We start from the raw sequence: 19,373 nt of genomic DNA, 5'->3' as shown, positions 1-19,373 counted from the left end.
CCCTAAAAAAGAAAATATAACATCGTTTCCTGATAACAATGCAAAATAATTTAAAGTTAACATCCTTAATTTTTGTAAGAATTTGAAACCTACGAACTAATACATAATATTTTAATCAGGCGAGGAAAGCTCTTTTGAATTGGACCTAGCAACTTAGCCATATCCATATTACTCTAATAGTATTGACAGCTAGAAATAATATTATTACTTAGCCCCTTTCGGTGGCCATAAGAAATGTTTGCATTTCATATTACAGTTAGTTCCCTATCCATGCAAAAACTCCTATATTTCTGTGCTTTCCTATTTGGTTGTACTATTTTAGTAGTAGTATTTATATTCTCCTAAAAAAGTGTATGGTAACCTAATTGTTTCACTAGCTTACTTTCGTAGTACTAGATCACAACACATCTTAACATCCTAAGTGTCTAGTGTAGAAGTAAATTACAAGAAAAAGGTTAACATATCAACATTCTACTATTCATAAATCAATCATAATAGAACGATAGTACTAACAGTAGTAGGTTACCAACTCCAGGGAGTGAGAAAATTAGCTACTACTCATTTGACAGAAACACGATAAGGAATTTAATTCAAAACCAAAGAAAATACAAGTTAGAACAATCTCGTCACGATACTCCCCTAAATTATAAGAGTTTACAACAAATCCACTGTGATTTTTCCCTTCGAGTACACAATATGCTCGATCTCACTAACCAACACTCGACCTCACTTAAGAGAACACTCGCTCACACTCACAACACTACCACAAATTCCTTATTTGAAATGCTTCGACTGCTCCTAAGTATTCTTCGACAACACCTTTTGCTAAGGCTTTTCTCTTCTTTTCCCTTTCAATCCCTTATCCTCCAAAAGCCTCAATGTCTCCTTAGTGTTTCACCAATTTAAGTCATTGTCACAAAACGATGCAAATTTAGATGTTAGAACCGTAATCATGTGCATACGGGTGCTTGGGAGCCCAAGACTAGAGCTTGCGCGCTGGTTCAACTTGTTATGAGTCTGCTTCATCTCCATTGCACCCTAAGTGCCTAATCTCCTGTACACTACATATATAATCACAAATATCATAGAAAAGTATAAAAAAAGACACAAATAATATAAAAATAATGCACAAATATCATGCACATTTGATACACATCAATAACTCTATTCAACAACTGGTTACAACCGTCGTATTTAGAATACAATGACTTTAATTATGTATTTTACTTTCATATTGTGGACCTATGCACCTACAATCATTGTCAGTTACTTTCGCTAGGCAAAACCCCATTGTTTTTTCCCTTTCTATGATTATTATTATATTGAGGCAGTCAAAAAATAGAATGAATATTAAAGTCACTATTATATCTGCCAAAAAAAAATGGAAATCTTGAATGAGCCGAATTTTAAGCAGGGAAAAACATGGGCTTTTTATTACGTAATTTATTAGCTAATTAGAAATAAATTTCATATGGCATGCCTATTTTTTTTATCCACGAGTACAGCGCCAAAAAAAGTCCCCAACTAATTACATAGGACAGTTCTAGTCCAAGACTTTAAAAAACTAGCTCAAAACTTTAATATATATATATATACACTAAAGGAATGGTCAAAGGCTATGATACGAGCCCTGGTCATCCCTCAGAATCGAATCCCAGGCTAGACGAGATTTACAACTTACAATCATATGTGACATAAGAAAATAATGCATACTTTTTAGAAGTGAAATACAATTTTTCATGCATAAGTTTATCACCCCGAAGCGCTATAAGTGTAAATATGATAATTTAGAAAACTGTTTTGGTATTTATGTAAACTTCACTACTTAAAAATTTCGCTTGTAGAATGTATAATTTTAATCAAAATTGTTGCAATACCAGAAGAAAAAAACATTGCTCTTTATCCCAAATTAATTCCAGATTTTCAGTCAACTTGATATAAAAAAACTATATCAAAATATCATGAGCAAAGTTTTTTCCAAGATAAGTAAAGTTAAAATTTGTTTGCATTTTTCTAACATCCCAATACACCAAATAAACACATTCAATAATAAAAGATTTAATTCATTTTAAGATATCTAAATTATCTATCACAGATCCCACATTGATGAGTGCCTCATTTAAAAATATAAGGAAGATTTACATACATGCCAATCATTTCCTATGTATTTACACATCTAACACCTAAACTTCAATTTTTACATACATACCACCTCACCTATGCCTGAAAATGTACATACATTTCACTTCTTAAAAGTTAAAATGCTAATATTATTCATGTGACATATAAGATTTTAGCAATACAAAATATAAAAATTAAAACTTAGATATTATATATGTAATTATATAGGAATTAGGTGGTATGTATGTAAATGCACTTAAATATAAATGTACCATTTATTTAGCATTACAATACAATCTTACTGATCAACCCTCTAGTGGTACCACTTTGTTCGTCCTGAATAAGCTGGCTAATAAACCCCAATAAGATTTAAATGCTTACCAATTAATTCCTACATATTTACATATATAACAACTAAACCTTAATTTTTACATATATATATATATACCACCTTACCTGTGCTTACCTTCTGTAACATGAAAAATTTGGGTGGTATAAATGTAAGAAGTTTAGGCTTTGGATTGGTAAATACGTAGGAATGGTGTGGTGCGTATTCCTCAAACTTCCATAAACCCAATTGTCATAGTTCCTTTCTGAACATTCTAAGCCTCATTAAAGGATCAATAAATGAGCGTTTACATAGACTGGGCACTTGCAACCTGACATCACCAAGCATTTCCATGATTTACCGTTAAGATGAGAATGATGAAAGGAATAAGGCAAGTGACATTTCCCCATAATGAACGCTCCCAGCCACGTGCATATCGCATTCTTTTCTGTCATATTTAGGCCCTGCAAGGAAGCAAATAACTCAGGCCAGGTTACCCTTTTACCTATTTCTCATGAGTAGATATACAACAAATCATAAAATTTCATTATGATCTCAGGTTTGTAGTTTTACAATTTCATACAAACAATCTTAGTTATTTAATAAATTTATGGGCTCGTGTAACTTTGAAAAATGATATATCTTTAAATTTGAAAGAATTGCATATTTATCCCTCAATACTTACATGTTTACAAAACTAACACTTGTGCAGGGATCAAAGCATTAAAAATATGACAATAGCAAAGAAGTATGGGTGACGATCATAGAAATTTTGCTCTTGCAAGATGACAATCAACATAATCACTGAATTAGTAACAAAAAGCAACAATGATGTATAGTTAAGCCCAGTAAATAATGACTTAAGAGCTATCCTAAGAAAATAATTCAATGTAATATTGGCATTTGCATGGCTTAATTGATAGCTTCAAAAATATGAATGGTGTAAAAATATCCAATAACCAGTAAGAAAAACATAAAATTACATATAAACCGCAAATCTCGTTGGTTATTTCGTCTGTGTTAAAAATTGCAAATGAAATAGAGAAGAAGGAAAAGAGAAGAGACAATGGAAAAGTGGCTAGGGTTTCAATTGTATCAAACACCACATTACAAGAGTAAAAGATAAATAAATATACAATAAGCAATAAGATTAAACTACCCTTAAGTAGGGTAGAATAATAGAAATATAAAAACTATAATATCTAACAATTTCATCTAATGTATCTTCATATTATTTTCATAACATATGGCTAGAACTATAATTACATTAATGCTTTATAAAAAAAAAATTATTATTTGGCACGAATCTCGAGATATTTTTTAAAAAGAAACACTCCAAATTTAATTAAAGATCATCTAGGGCCTCAATTTCAGAGTTTATAGTATAACTGGTCGTCTTTACAAAAAAAAAAAACCCCAACAATACCAAAATGTGTTCAATCTAAGTTCAATAAAGTCCAGATCAAGCTATTAAAGCATATTTGAAGGCTTCAGATCTTAATGGAATGATCAAATGAAAGTTGACATACACATAGTCCAATCGAGTGTCTCGACGAGAGGAATCCAACAAGTCTAAGCTCTTTTAATTCTGAGGTCATCAATGCCATCAAATCATTAAAAAAAAACCTATAATCAAGGGGGATATAGGTCGTTCGATCAGGAGGTAATGGAGTTATTCGCAAAAGAACCAAAATGTCACTCCCCATAGGCTATAAATAAACGCACTCTTCATTTGGGATTGAGGGAATTCCAGTGTTGTTTAGGATTGAAGGCCGGAAGTTATCAGTGTTGTTTAGGATTGAAGACCCGAAGATAACTTCTGGCCTCCGTAGCCGCCAACTATCATTGACTATCACTCACCGTCGTCAGCCACCCCTTTTGTAACTTCGTATTTGAAATATCATAGTAAAAAATAACGTCATATTGAAGATCCAACGATAATTTTGGGCAAATTTTTTCAGACTCCTGATATTTTACGTAAGTTATACATACAAGTATTGTAACTGGCCTAAAATTGTAAACCTGAGATTCCAATTAAGAGAAAAGTGTGTATCTTTGTAATTACACACTTATAGTTGATTACTTTAACTGGGCAAGGCCCTGTAATTTTTTCCTTTTTCAGGATTTTCCACATTAAAAATTTCGATGTCTTCTCCCACTATTCTTTAATTATTTGTGTGTGTATTAGAGCTTCATGTAACTCTAAGATACTAATTTATCACTCTACAGTCATAAATTTTCTGACATGCAACAAATGATTATTGATACATCTAATAAAAAAATCAACACCCTTAATGACAAATTTTATTAGAAATATTGAAAGATGGTGCACTTATTAAATCATTAAATGAGGATTAAAAAAAAAAGAAACTTAAGACTCACATTTTTATAATATCTATATTGATATAATCTGTCTCCACTTTTAAATAGTGTATCATGCGTAGATCTAAATATAGAAACTTCCAATTAAATAAGTTGAATCTTATTGCATTTCATTACTTGCATTTATTTCTATCAAAAGAAAAATATCTTCCCAAAGTAAATAGGTTGCCAAACATATGATATAACTAAAACATTTAATTGACTTTGATGTAACCTGGAACTCACATGAACTTCATTTACAGCTAATAAAATTTGATTGGTGGACATCAGCATATCCAATTGTCGGTAAGAAAACGTGAAATTAATCTTCATATAAGTTGTAGATCTCGTTACTCATCCTAATTGGTTATATTCACATCATTTTCATAGTATATAGCTAGAACTATAACATCATCACGACCAATTAATAGATTTATAAAAGGTTTAGCCCTGTTAGTGATAATTTTATTGGAAATATTGAAAAGATGTGATGAGCTATTCAAGCTCTAATAAAGAATATCAAATATAGGAATTTTCACAATTTTGCATTCCAATGATTTTTACATTGATATCGGCTATGTCTTCATTTCTAATGCCTATAGGCTAAGATGATCTTTTCACTAAAACACTAAAGCTGCGAGTTCAGCTCAATTTTTTTGATGGAAAATTTAAAATGGCAACAATCAAATTATCATATGGGCTAAAAAATATATATATATTTGAAGAAAAAATTTCATCTCCACAACATTGTGGGCAAACTAATGAACAACTTTTAAACTTAAGGAAAAAAATGCATTAGTGTGGTGAAATACTTCAGCAATATTGCAGAAATACATGGAATGCGTTGTTAGAAAAATTATGAATTAATGATTAATGGCTTCACATCCATTTACAATTTAAGTGAAAACATCAAGAAAGAAATAAAACTTTATCATCATGATAGAAGTAAAGAGGCAGTACTCTAAATCATAAGAATTAAACCGGATTCTACATGCATACCAATCAATTCTTATGTAATTACATTTATAATACCTAAACGTTTACATATATGCCACTTTACCGATGCATGAGAAGCTCTATTTCACTTTTTAAAAGTTAAAATGACAATAATTTTTATGTAATATGAAAGATTTGAATGTTATAACTGTAAAAAGCAATGTTAGGCGTTAGATATGTAAATACAGAAGAATTAGGTAGTATGTATGTAAATACACCAAAATTACATTATAACTTAAATATACTACTGCTACTTCTACTGATATACTCCTTGATTACATCATAATTGAATCTGCCTAATGCACCAATACCAACACTTAACGAAATCTCCCTCCCTCTGATGTTACACTAGACTTAGAAAGAGTTATCTAGCCAAAAATCGCATGCTGTCGTGCATTTTATCAGCTCTAAGAATGTTGGTTCTCTTAGAATTTCAAGCTAAGCATAATTACTAGTCAACATTAAATATAATAAATCACCTCTGTTCAACAGGCCATTATTTTGGTTCATGCTTCATTTTGTACCTCTTTTTTTATTACCTGATATATTTTAAGGAGCATGTTGAACTACAATAGTAATTAATCTAATCCAAGACAACTACAATATGAACATAAAAGCTCTTTAAGAAAATAATTTACTTTCCCTTCATGACCTTGAAAAGCTTAATTCAGGAAAATTAAATTTATTTATTTGCCTGCAAATGAGTTTACTTCCACTAGCTCCACCATTAAACAAGATGTAGATCTCAATTTAAAATTAGTAATTGCCTGGTAACTTGAAATTTAACAGATTTAATACATGTTACGAATGCAACATATATTGTTGCATAATCCTTGATTATATACAAGAGTACATTTTGATTATATTAAAAGAATTGCCATAGAAAATGAAAGTTTGTATGCCATGACTATTCATCGCACTGCTTGGGGTTAACATAAAGGATATTACATCTTTGTACGTATATCCTAAACACTGCTTGCACCCCACGTACTTTATATTATTTATCAAAGCTAAGGGTGTCAACAATTGATCCCACAAACCAACTCGACTCGAAAAAACTGAGTTCGGGTTGATCCGAATAATTCATCGCACAATTTGGATGAAATAAAGGAATCCTAGCCCATTTAATCTTTCAGGTCATATTCAGAATGATCCGCCAACCTGAAAATGACCCCAAAAATCTGAATGGACGCAATATCGGCTAGTGAAACTGAAAATGACCCAAGATTGACTCAAAATTGACCTGAATTTGACTTGAAAAGCTATTATACTTTACGTTAAATGTATAGTAAAAGTCAGATTCAGATTAACGGGTTGAAGGCAGGCAAGTTTGGGTTGAACTTTCTAACCCATTTAAAATTTGGGTTGGGTTCAGGCAAGCAAAGTTGTGTTGGGTCAATTTCGAGTCAAACCCAAACCTGACCTGCAAACCCAATTTGACACTTAATCAAAGCCTTTGAGCAATATTATATTATTAGAAAGCTAGAAACTCATATATATATGCCTATTTCATCTATTGACATGATTTTTAGTTCTACTTTCTATATTAAAAATCTATTACCTAATTAAGTTATTTTTGAGACTCGGATATTTTATATTGATACTTTCGAAGGTTGATATTTTAATTTTTCAATAGTAGCACAAGCACTGATACTTACAAATAAACTTGGTGTTTCTTTAGGATCATATACTTGTCCACTTTGTTGAAAGTATCATCCATGGTTTGATGATCCATACATGATAGAGAATGATACTTGGGTGTACTATAACATCCACTCCCCAAAAGTTGAGTGTTTTATAGCCTGGTAAATTGAAGCAAACATACATTCTAAAATTTTATTTTATACAGAATATTAATATTATTTTATGCTCTCTAAATTCATTCATTTATTAAAATTATTATAATGAATATAAGTAAACTGATTAATAATTTGCTAGTAATTTATCGATTATTTGTTTTCCATTAATGGTAGTATAATAGTTTGTTAATAATTTATTTGCTTTATAGTAGCAATGTTCACAATTTTTTGTTTATTATTATTTTATCCATGCCTATAAAAGCTTTAAACAATGAAACATAGTTTATGTCATGAAAAAATAACTCCAAGTGTGAATGTGAAGACTCTTTCTCTTTCTTCATTTATCTTGAGATATAGTTCTTGGCAAGGTGCAAAACTGGAAAAATATTTCAGGAGATTCTCTCTTTGCACATCCAAACAACTTGTATATATTAAAACCTTTTTTTTAATCTTTTAACATTTAATTACCAAACTAAGTTTATTTTCAAGGTGATCGACATCAAAGAGTTCTTGGCTAAAAAAAGTGCAATAGAATTGGCAATCATATTCTATATTATATAAAATGTACTAAATATTTGGTATATAATATTTATCTGTAACCAAAGAACGATCCTGTTCAAGGTAATTCACATGATAAATCTCCACAACTAAAATCCACTGTTTTGTTTAGCCATATAAAAAGATGGCATCTGTGCACTTCAAAAAACCCAGTGATTAAGATAGCTGTGTTATTTAAAGATACTTCTCAAGAAAAAAACAAGATTTTCGAATGTAAAAATAACATAATTAAAATTGCCTGATCTAAAGAAGTGAGTGTATCCACAGGGGCAGATCCAAGTTTAACTCAGGGTGGGCAATTTCAGTATTCTCATTATTAGAGTGGGTACTTTTATCATTTGCTTCTTGCACAGACAGCCCATTCTCTGCTCACGATTGAGAGTCGCCAATCATGCCACGACACATTTATATACATAGGAATTGTGTCGTATGTATGTAAATTATCCTTAATCAAACTTTCTTTTATTTTCTTAAAGGAACTGATAGTTAAAATAAAAGGGCAGTGAGACAAAACTAAAAGTGGCACTAGGCTCACCCGGCTCAATTAAAATAATGACCAAATTTAAATCCCGATTCAACAGGAGCAAATAGAAAATGACCAGTAGCAGGACTATATAAACAATAATTTATTATAACATAAATAGATTGAAATAATATAATAAAACTTATCCTTTTATGTAAAGAACATTAATAATCCAACCTTCAAATCCACTTCACTCTCTCGAAGATATTGGCTTTCCATTAAAGAACATAATTAATGTCTTTTACGATGTGGGACAAAAGGACCGTCCACCTTCCAGGCTTCCACCTGAAAGCTCTCTACCAAGGGGCATTTGCATACATACCACCTAATCCCTATGCATTTACACATCTAACCCCTATGTATCTGGTATTTACAATAAACAAACAACAAACTTGACTAGCTTAACAGTTTTTTATATTTTTTTAACTCCCAAAATATATTTGTATTTAACAAAAATGAAAATTTTTTCGAGAAATTTGAAAAATTTTAATTTTTTTAAACTTATTTTATTTAAATTAATCTATATCTTTAGTTATAATTTATATTAAATTTTAAATTAATATCGAGCCTTACTCAAGAACTTACAGAGCATGTTCATAAGCTCGTTAAGTCGAATCAAAAGCTTCTTAATTTCGTGCATAAGTTTGTATTTTTTTTAAATTTTGAGGATCTCTTCCGCCACATTTTGTTTGAATTACAAGCTCGATTAGGCTCAAGTTTTATCTTTACGGATTTGTTGATAAATTATTATTACTTGGTCAAAATTATTAGTTCAAGTAAAAGATATTATTCGATGTGGACATTAATGTTCTGGATTGGACTTTTTTCACGCTAAATGAAAACTTTGAATGAAGTACTATTCACTTAGTTCAAATAGAAATTTTCATTTTTAATAATCTACTATTCACTTTATTTTTAGGTTAAATTAATTTATTTATATAATTAATTTGCCCACCCTCAAAAAATGAATTGGTTCTGCCCCTATGTACCTGACCTTCCCAAATATAAATTAAATTTGCAAAAAAATAAAATAATGCTTACTATATGAATCAAGAACATAGCACGCATAATATATGCTATTTTGCTTTTTTGTACGATGCTATGCCAATAAAGCTTGAGATGTGCCTCTTTGCTCTATGGCTTTTTTGTACGATGCTATGCCATAATATTATGCACACTATTATGAACTATTGACAAATATGACCAACCTCGAATTTAAGGCCCTATCTCAAACATTGATTGTAATGTGGATAGTTATCATCGCTATTGATGTCAACTTCAAAGTTTTGTAATCAAAAGTGTAAAATGTTTTCATTATGAAATTTGAAGTTAGAATTTATTTCTTTATTTTGTTGTATTTTGAATAGGACTCCATATGTCCATGTCAAGATGTTTCATTTTATTAAGATGAAAGTCTTATGTGTTATATTAGGTATTTAGGTTATCTTCATTCGTTATCCTTGTTGATCTTAATGTTATGGTTGTTAGTTCATGGGAACTTTGCTCTTCTTGATCCACAACTTCTTGATAATGATTCCTGGATCCCTCCAACCACTGCAATCCACAGCAATTGTTGTTGCTACTATTTTTTTTTATTAATGTTGTTACTAATTCTGAAATCCTTTTATTATTGATCTACAATTCCTCTTATGTCATCTATTACAAATCTACGATTCTCATGTTCTCTGGAGGCTCATGATGCACATATTCTAAATGGTTGATCCATAAATTCATCCATTTTTGAACGACTCTCTTTCTATAGACTTCTAAATATTGTGGAAATGTAGTAGTGGATGGTAGAAATATTTATAGACTTAAACAATTCTAATGCAAACCTAGATCCATTAAATCTAAATTTTAATTATATTTGTATTTATAAATAGAGGTTTTAGGCATTTACAAAACCAATTGGCTGTTATATATTTAACACATATATATAGGAAGTGCAATTCGTTCTTTCTGGTCACAGATCAAGTGAGACACTTCAATTATTTCAGAAAAAAGAAAAAAAATCTTAGTTCACATGTTAAGTTTGCTTTTCTGGCTTCTTTCATTATTCTCTCATCTTTCTTCTTTCACTTCTTTTTATATTATCAGTTTGAGAGAAAGATTATGTTTAGCCAAATTTTTTATATTGTTAGTTTCAATCAAATACACAAATTTCACTTGCACGTGTCTTTTCAAGTCATAATTTAAACCGTTTTCAGTAGAGACTCAAAATTTTTTTGCCTAAATTTATTTCCATCATGTTTTAGATTTTCACTTGTAATAGTATTGAGAAAAGAGCCAAAATGGTCCCCCAACTATTTAAGTGAGCTCATTTTAGTCCTGACTTTTAAAAAGTGTCAAATTAGTCCCAAACTGTTGAAATAAATGTTGAAATAGTCCTACCGTTAAAAACAAATCTAAGATTGGTGTTCAAAGAGTTAAAAATAGGAAAATTTTTGGAATTATGTTTTCAGTGGGTCATAAGCCAAAATCAAAAAATATAAGTGTTAGATATGTATCAAATAATCATGATTCTTTAAACATAACCAGCATGTAATGATTTGTCAAATTTAGTGTGATATATATATATATATTTGTGTGTGTGCGCGCTCGCGCGCCACTAGCCTTAGTTTGCTGGTAGCGGGGTCACTGTTAGTCCACTCAGGTCAAGGGTTTGATCCCACCGTGGTGTTGGGGCTCTGGAATTTTAGGCACATGGCAGGGGCTCTCATCATGTGGCAAAATAGCGCATGAAAAATCGATATTTAAACCTCTGTCAAATATTGATTTCCTTTTTAAATATATATATATATAGTTTGTGTTTATTACGTATATATATATATAATTCTTTAAATCTGAAAAATCACATGGATATCTTAATCATTTGTTTAGTTGTGGTAGTTGATTGAAGTTGTAATGTTATTTAATATTTTTTTATTTAATTTTATCATTTTTGTAGTTGCAGCTAGAAAGTATGGGTTTAAACTCTTCAAATTTATTGAAATTTTTTAAAACACATTTTTTCAACTTAAAATCATCATTATTTATATGTTATTTGCATGATATTAAATAAAACCTAAGGCACAAATAATTTAATATTCATTCGAGCATGCAAATTTATGCTTAATTTTAAGTAATTAGCTTGTACTAATATGAAGTAAAAATGTCTTTAGTTTCATCAGTAGTATATTGTCACTCAAAAGTTGTTATAATTATAAAAATTATTAAAAAAATTGCATTAATGTTCTTTGAAAAAGTTTGGTACAAATCATTAATGTTCTTAAGTATGTTATACTTTCTAAATAATCATAATAAAACAAATTTCATCGTATTGGTTATGTTTAAATAACCATAATTATTTAATACATATCTAATACTTGTTTTTTTAGATTTTGGCCCATGACCTCTTAAAAAGCATAATTCCAAAAATACCCCTATGTTTAACGCCCTGAACCCAAATTTCATTTTTTTTAAACGGTGGGACTATTTCAACCTTTTTTCTTTAATAGTTTGGGACTAATTTGCACTTTTTAAAAGTCAGGGACTAAAATGGCATTCTTTAAATAGTAAGGGGACCATTTTGACTCTTACCAGAACATTGTCATTATCGGTCTCAAGCCCATTTGTGAAAAGTTGAGGGTTGCATCACAACCAGCGTAAAACATGTCGAAAACAATCATGACATGAATCATTTTGATCACTGTGTAAGTGCTAGAGCGTCCCCTGGAAGCGACGCGCTGTATAGCCTGAATATAGTTAAAAGTGTGCAATGGTCGTTACACCGGCGCCCAAGTGTAATGTTAAATAAGGGTTCTCACATTACGTGCGAATGCGAGTAAAGAAGTTAGTCCATGAAACTAATGAAACTAATAAAACAAATATTAGGATAGGATCTTGGAACATAGGTACTCTCAATGGTAAATTAATGAAATTAGTTGATATTATGATTCATAGGAAATTTAATATCTTATGTATTCAAGAAATTAAGTGGGTTGGAGAAAAGACCAAGTAGATAATTTAGGTTTTAAACTTTGGTATTCAAGTAAGAGTCACACAAGAAATAGTGTATGTGTAATTATAGATAAGAGTTTGAAAGATAATGTTGTAAAAATTAGTAGAGTTAGTGATAGAATTATAGCCCTTAAGATTATCATTGATACTAAGATTTTTAATATTATAAGTGCTTATGATCTTCAAGTAGGTTTAGATACAGGGTATAAAGATTAATTTTGAAATGACTTAGAAGACTTAATACAAATGATATTTCTTGAAGAAAGAATTTTTATTGGAGGAGATAAATGGACATGTCGGTAGAGTGGTAGATGACTTCAGAAATACTCATGGTGGCTACAGTTTTGGAGTAACCAATGAAGAAGGTAGAATTATTTTAGATTTTGTTTTAGCGTATGATTTTGTTATTACTAATACTTTCTTCAAGAAAAGAGATGAACATCTTATTACTTATAAGAGTGGATCTAATAAAACACAAATTGATTATTTTCTTATGAGAAGAAGATTCATGTAGCTGACCCCACATAGTGGGATTAAGGCTTTGTTGTTGTTGTATTAGAAACACTTTAGATAGTTTTCTTCAACAAGCCCAATAATTTGAAGAGATGACACCAATAGTGCACTAGAGAAAAATGGTTTCTCACAAGAACATATTAAGCTTTCATATATAAATATGTTTTAGAAATTTATAATTTACATCTATTTATTTTGGGTAAAACTACGTTATCTATGATTCTTTATAACAAATGGGTTAAAAACTAGACATTTTTAAAATTTGTCATTGTGTTTCTTATTATCCCATAAGAAATAATAATCAATCAAAAGATGTTTTTATCTCTTAGTTGTCTTAGGCCTAAATAGATTATTGGCAAATTTTCCTTTTTCATTCACCATGCTCTACATTTCTACCTCATCTTTTTGAACGAAAATATCATCACATTTCTTATGAGCACTATTCACGTCTAACAAGCAACATATATGATTTATAAGAAGAGTTATGCTTTTATATTATCAAGCTGAGCCGAGTAAAATTAAACTTTCTCAACAAATTATAGAGCAAAATGACCATGTACATTAAAAAGAATTCATCTCTCTGTTTGACTAACAACCACTCTTGTTGTAGCAGAGGTTGATCGTAAGAAAGCAAGAGTAAATGACAACGACGAAGCGCCAATTTAGAGCCTGAAGAAGTGAAATGGTGAAAACTAGAAAACTTTGCCCTCAAAGAGAGAACAAAATAGAATGGCATTTCCTTTACACTATAATAAATATATGCTAGTCATGGGAGTATTGCAGAATAAAAAGTAAATTAAAACCCTAGAGAACTAGGGATTGAAACTACAAAACCGAAATGTGAAAAATAATAAAGGAAGTGGGTAATGTGGCATAGCAATTGCTTGAGATTTTGACACAAATACGGTGCGAAGGAATTATGGTATGCTTCACTTTAGTTTATCACCAGTTGAAGTTTTGTATCTTTCCTTTTGGGTAAGCAAACTTATTATATAAATAAGGGGTTTTTACATACCTACACTTAAGCATGAGAATTTACATCTCAAAAGCTTAAACTCTAATATTTAGCAATTAATCACCTAAAATCTACACCTCACCATAATTTTTACTCTATGTTATCATCATTCGCTCGTCTCCGTCAGCTCATTCTCTTGTCGATAGAACTCTGTTGATTTTTTCATCTATGAGTGTTTTGAGTGAGAAGAAAGATACCTAGATGTGATTTCTTTAGTTCGAGGTCACCGAGAGACTGTAGCATTGTCCTATCAAAAGGCAATAATGATGGGCACGATGAAATCGATGGAGGATCATTCGACTGATAGGTCGGGCAAGGGTTTTTTCATGTTGCAGAGAACGTGAAGGCTGAAACCACGATGGCCTTCGGTGGGATCTCCGCTCCTACACAAACGACTTGACTTTATACCACATTTTCTTGGGCTTCGTCGTTGCAACAGGAAGAAAAGAAATTATATCACCGTAATTAAAATATAATTTAATCTAAATAAAATATGATTAAAATTTAATTTAAAATGAAATTATTTTTTCTATTATAAACTAAAAGTAAAAAACATATTTCCATTTAAAGCTCATGAACAAGCTTGTTAGGATGCTCAATTAAATTTCGGTATTGACTTAAAAACCAATATAAATTATAACGAAAAAAATATATGTAATTTAAATTAAATAGTATAAAACTTAATTTAAAATTAAAATAATTTTTATATTAACTTAAAAGTAAATAAATTCGCTCAAATTTCTCAAAAGAATATACAAACATGTTTCTAGAAAAAGTAAAACTAAAGTATTTAAAAAATAAAAAATAAAAATACAAATACAAATAGGATGATTTACACACATAACAATAGATTCTCATGTATTCATCACATCACATTAAAAATACCACTATTTTATTTTTTCATATAGAGTTTTGGTGTTAGATATGTAAATACATAGGAATTGGGTAGCCTGTATGTAAATGCCTATGGTTGTGAAACTTCCGTGTGACTGCACACTCTTTAGTCCCAAATTGGTTAAAAAAAAGGATTCTTAATTCTTTTTAAATTGAGAAGCATGGCTATGTATCCTAATAACTACAGCATTACATGGCCATGATTTTAAAATATATTGTTTAGATTTGTTTAGGTCTAAAAAATTGTTATTTATTTACATTTAAATAAACTTAAAAAAATCCTGACATAAAAGTGAGATACACACAACAACAACAAGCTTTTATCCCATTAAGTGGGCTCGGTTACATGAATTATTTTTCTCCATTGTGTTTTATTGATTGTCGTATTTTCATTTAAATGTAATAGATTAAGATATTTTTTTGTACAATATGCCCAAATCTTTTTAAGTCTACCTCTACCGATCTTAGCATAAGTGGAATCTAAAAGATCCACACTCCTAATCAAATGGTCGACGTTTAATGTGACTAGACCATTTAAGACGACTCATTTTAATCTTCTCTACAACTAAAGCTACACTGACCCTTTCACAGATAGATTTGTTTCACATTGTCTCTAAGTGTCCCTAATCCACCTAAGCATTCTCATCTCAGCAACACTTAACTTTGTTTTATGCTTCACTTTTAAAGTCCAACATTGTGCGCCATAAAGCATTGCAAGTCTCACTACCATCTTATAAAGTTTTCCTTCAAGTTTAAGCAGTACTTTTCTATCACACAATAGGTCTGATTCATTCCTCCACTTCAACCAACCAACCTAAATTCTACAAATAACACCCCCATCTATATCATCATCACTTTGAACAATAGATTTGAGATATCCAAAACGTCCACACATTTAAAGATTTGATTACCCATAGTTATAACTCTATCACTAAAGGTACTACTACTAAAATTACATTCCATGTATTCAATTTCAGATCTACCAAAACAAAGGCCTTTAAACTTCAATGTAAACCCCTATAATTATAGTTTTTTTTCCCAAAATCCTCTAATCTCCCAAAATCCTCTAATCTAATCCACAAAAAGGATATCATCAACACGATGCATTCACCAAGGTACATGCTCTTGTAGATGTCCAGTAAGAACATCCATAACTAAAGCAAAAAGTTATGGACTTAAAGTCAATCCCTAATGTAATTCAACTGAAATAGAAAAATAATTGGTTAATCCTCCTGCCCGGCCATATCTTTAATGAAAAGTCAATCCATAACACAAGTAACAACACTAGTATACATTTCTTTAATGACTTGAATATAAGACATATGAACACTTTTCTTTTCTAGAACTCTCCAAAGAACTTCTCTTGGACCTTATTGTAAGTATTTTCTAAATCAATAAAAACCATAATTAAATCCTCCTACTTATCTCTATACTTCCCCATCAAACCCTCAATAAATGTAAACCTTCCATAGAATATGTCTGTCATAAATTCAAACTGATTATGAGAAATCTTTGTATCATGTCTTAACCTATGTTCAATTATTCTCTCCTATAATTTTAAAGTATGACTTACTAACTTAATTCCTCTATAATTTGCAAACTCTTGGGCATCCCCTTTATTCTTAAAAATGGGGACTAAAATACTCTTCCTCCACTCCTCGAACATCGTTTTAGTTTTTAAAATAATATTAAAGAATTTAGTAAGCTAAGAAACTAACAAATCTCCTAGATATTTCCACACTTCAACAGGGTTATCATCAGGTCCTATTGATTTTCCACCATTGATTTCCTTTAAAACCTCATCAACTTTCTTTTTACTAAGGTGATGACAAAAGTAAAAAATATTATTATTATTAACGATATTAAAATCACTAAGTCCGATAGTATTTCAGAAACTTTATTGAAAATTTTATCAAAATAGCTCGCCTATTTATGGTGAATATCTTTCTTTAAGAAAAGTACTTTTTAATTTTCATTTTTAGTACGTTTTATTTGAATTAAATCTTTACCTTCTATTTCTCTTTGTTTGATTAGCTTATACAAATATTTTCACCCTCTTCAATATCTAATTTAATATAAAAACCACTATAAGCAGAATTCTCGGCATCCCAAATTATTCTCTTAAACTCCTTACGGGTCACCATATATTTTTCTTAGTTCTCTAAGTTTTTATATTTAAATAAATTTTTATAATAAAACTTCTTATATGTTTTTCTACAGATTATTATTCCACCACCAATATATTTATTTATATTGTTTTTCCTTTCAATTCGCCAAATACATCTTTTGTCACTTGTTTAATAATGCTTGTTACTTCATCCCATAGAGAATTAATTTCTTCATAAATATTCCAAATATTAAAATCTCAAGTTTACTCATAAAAATAATTTTATTTGTATTTTTTAGGTGTCTTACATTTACACAATAAATTCTATGTGGGATAAAGTTATTATTTATTCGTAAAATTGAAAATAATTTTTCATGAACATCCCTAGCACCAACACAATTTCAAAGATTCATGTCACGATTTTTGGACAAAAAATTTACACTGGTTGTCGACTACCAAACACAACCCTTAACTTTTCACATCCAGGGCTAAGAACCCGGCAATGACATACACACACATATATATGTGTGAGTGTGTTGTGTTGGGTCACGATAGGTGGTGGGGCAGATTTTTTAGGTTCAATTAGTTGTTATTTATTTACACTTTAAATAAGCTTAATAACATCCTAATATTAAAGTGGTATGTATGTAAATGTCTTGGGCCGGATCAAGGTGTTGTAGCTTCGCCCATGGCAGCCGAGGAAGCTACGACCTATAGGCAAATTGATCAATGTGAAAGTTAATGGTTGTGGGCAAAAGGGGCAAATTGACCAATGTGGTATATAATTTTTTGTTACTTGAAATGCTTAAGTGCTCGATGATCGCTATGTAAAATGAACTATAATTGTATGAGATAGTATTCACAATGTTGTAAAGCTCAATTATTTGTCTCAGGATAGAATATACAACATGACACCATCTTTGAATGAGAACAAAACTGATACCATCATGCACGCATCCGTGTTCTCTTAAAAAACTATCAAAGTTTGGCTACCAAAGTCGTGCTAACTTTATCTTTTAGAATCATGAAACTCATATCTTCCTAGAGGCCCCAATTAAACTTCCCTTTCTGATCAATTAGTAGTTGGAGAGCGAATGAACTGAAATTAATGAAGTGCTGATAGAAAGTTGTGCGACCAAGGAAGCCACAAACTTCATATATGGTGGAGAGAGATGGTCAATCCTAGGTTTGTTTCACCTTCTCATTATCAACTGTAATTTCTTTTCGCTAATCAAAAATCAAAGGAGCAAAACATGGTTTGTGGCAAACTTGAATTTCTTTAAATTAAGCAGTAATTTGTTGTCCCAATACCTTTAAGATCTCCTTAAAAGAAGCAAAAGTTTCTCCATGATTTGCTAATCATATAGATTAGAATGCCATAGAAGTACACGATGCGAATTTTTCAATGAAAGGCTTCATGAATGGGTTCAACAACCGCACAAAAGTGCTTGGAGCATTGCATAAACTGAAGGGCATAACTTTCTATTTAAAAAGCCCCTCTTGAGTCTTGAAACCTGGCTTCCACACATCATCAGGCCAGATGCAAACTTGATGATAACCGCATTTGAGATATAGCATGGGGAAAATGCTTTAACCTTCCATCTGTCTAGCAAATCCTCAAGACACAGAATAAGGAAATAGTATATGATTGCCCATTCTTACATGGCCTGACCGTCCAAGCATACAAGCTAGTTTCCATTCTGCTTTGGGATTAATAATGTTATAATAAATGGGCAAACATATGAATTAGTTGCTTTGGTGCTTGGTGCGCACACATATTAGGCGTGCCAATGGTATTGGACCTTGCCAACCAAAGTGCACATGACCAGTTCAAAGTATATTTTTATGGCGTAACGTTATTCAACATATGAAACTTCTTATGATTGTCTAGACCGTGGAGTGTTAAATGAGCATGATATATGACCAAGAATGATCTCCAAAGTGTTCCATGTGAGTTTCAAATGTACTTCAAATATGTCTCACTTGTATAAAAAATAATATGAAAACAAACATACTCAAATAAATTTAAAGTAAGCTTAGATTGATATCAAAGGCTTTAAAATAATTCTTTGAAAAAATCCCATATTATTTCAACAGCACAAATACAAGTTTAACCCAATTTATTTTATTTGCAAAATATATTAAAACGTTATAATGAA

General features: G+C 30.6%; 1 protein-coding gene across 1 annotated transcript in view; it reads right to left on the bottom strand.

Moving 5' to 3' along the window:
* Positions 1-2,600: 2,600 nt before the first annotated feature.
* Positions 2,601-19,373, bottom strand: part of LOC110020747 — a 33,269-nt gene continuing 16,496 nt past the window's right edge. Inside the window, exon 2 of the mRNA XM_020718954.1 lies at positions 2,601-2,913. The gene's annotated coding sequence lies outside the window, so the exon portion shown is untranslated. The remainder of the gene's footprint in view (positions 2,914-19,373) is intronic.

Source organism: Phalaenopsis equestris, unplaced genomic scaffold (genome assembly GCF_001263595.1).
Source record: "Phalaenopsis equestris unplaced genomic scaffold, ASM126359v1 Scaffold000107, whole genome shotgun sequence".
NCBI classification, from domain to species: domain Eukaryota; kingdom Viridiplantae; phylum Streptophyta; class Magnoliopsida; order Asparagales; family Orchidaceae; genus Phalaenopsis; species Phalaenopsis equestris.
The sequence above is the reverse complement of the archived record's forward strand: the minus strand, read 5'-3'. Positions and strand labels throughout refer to the sequence as shown.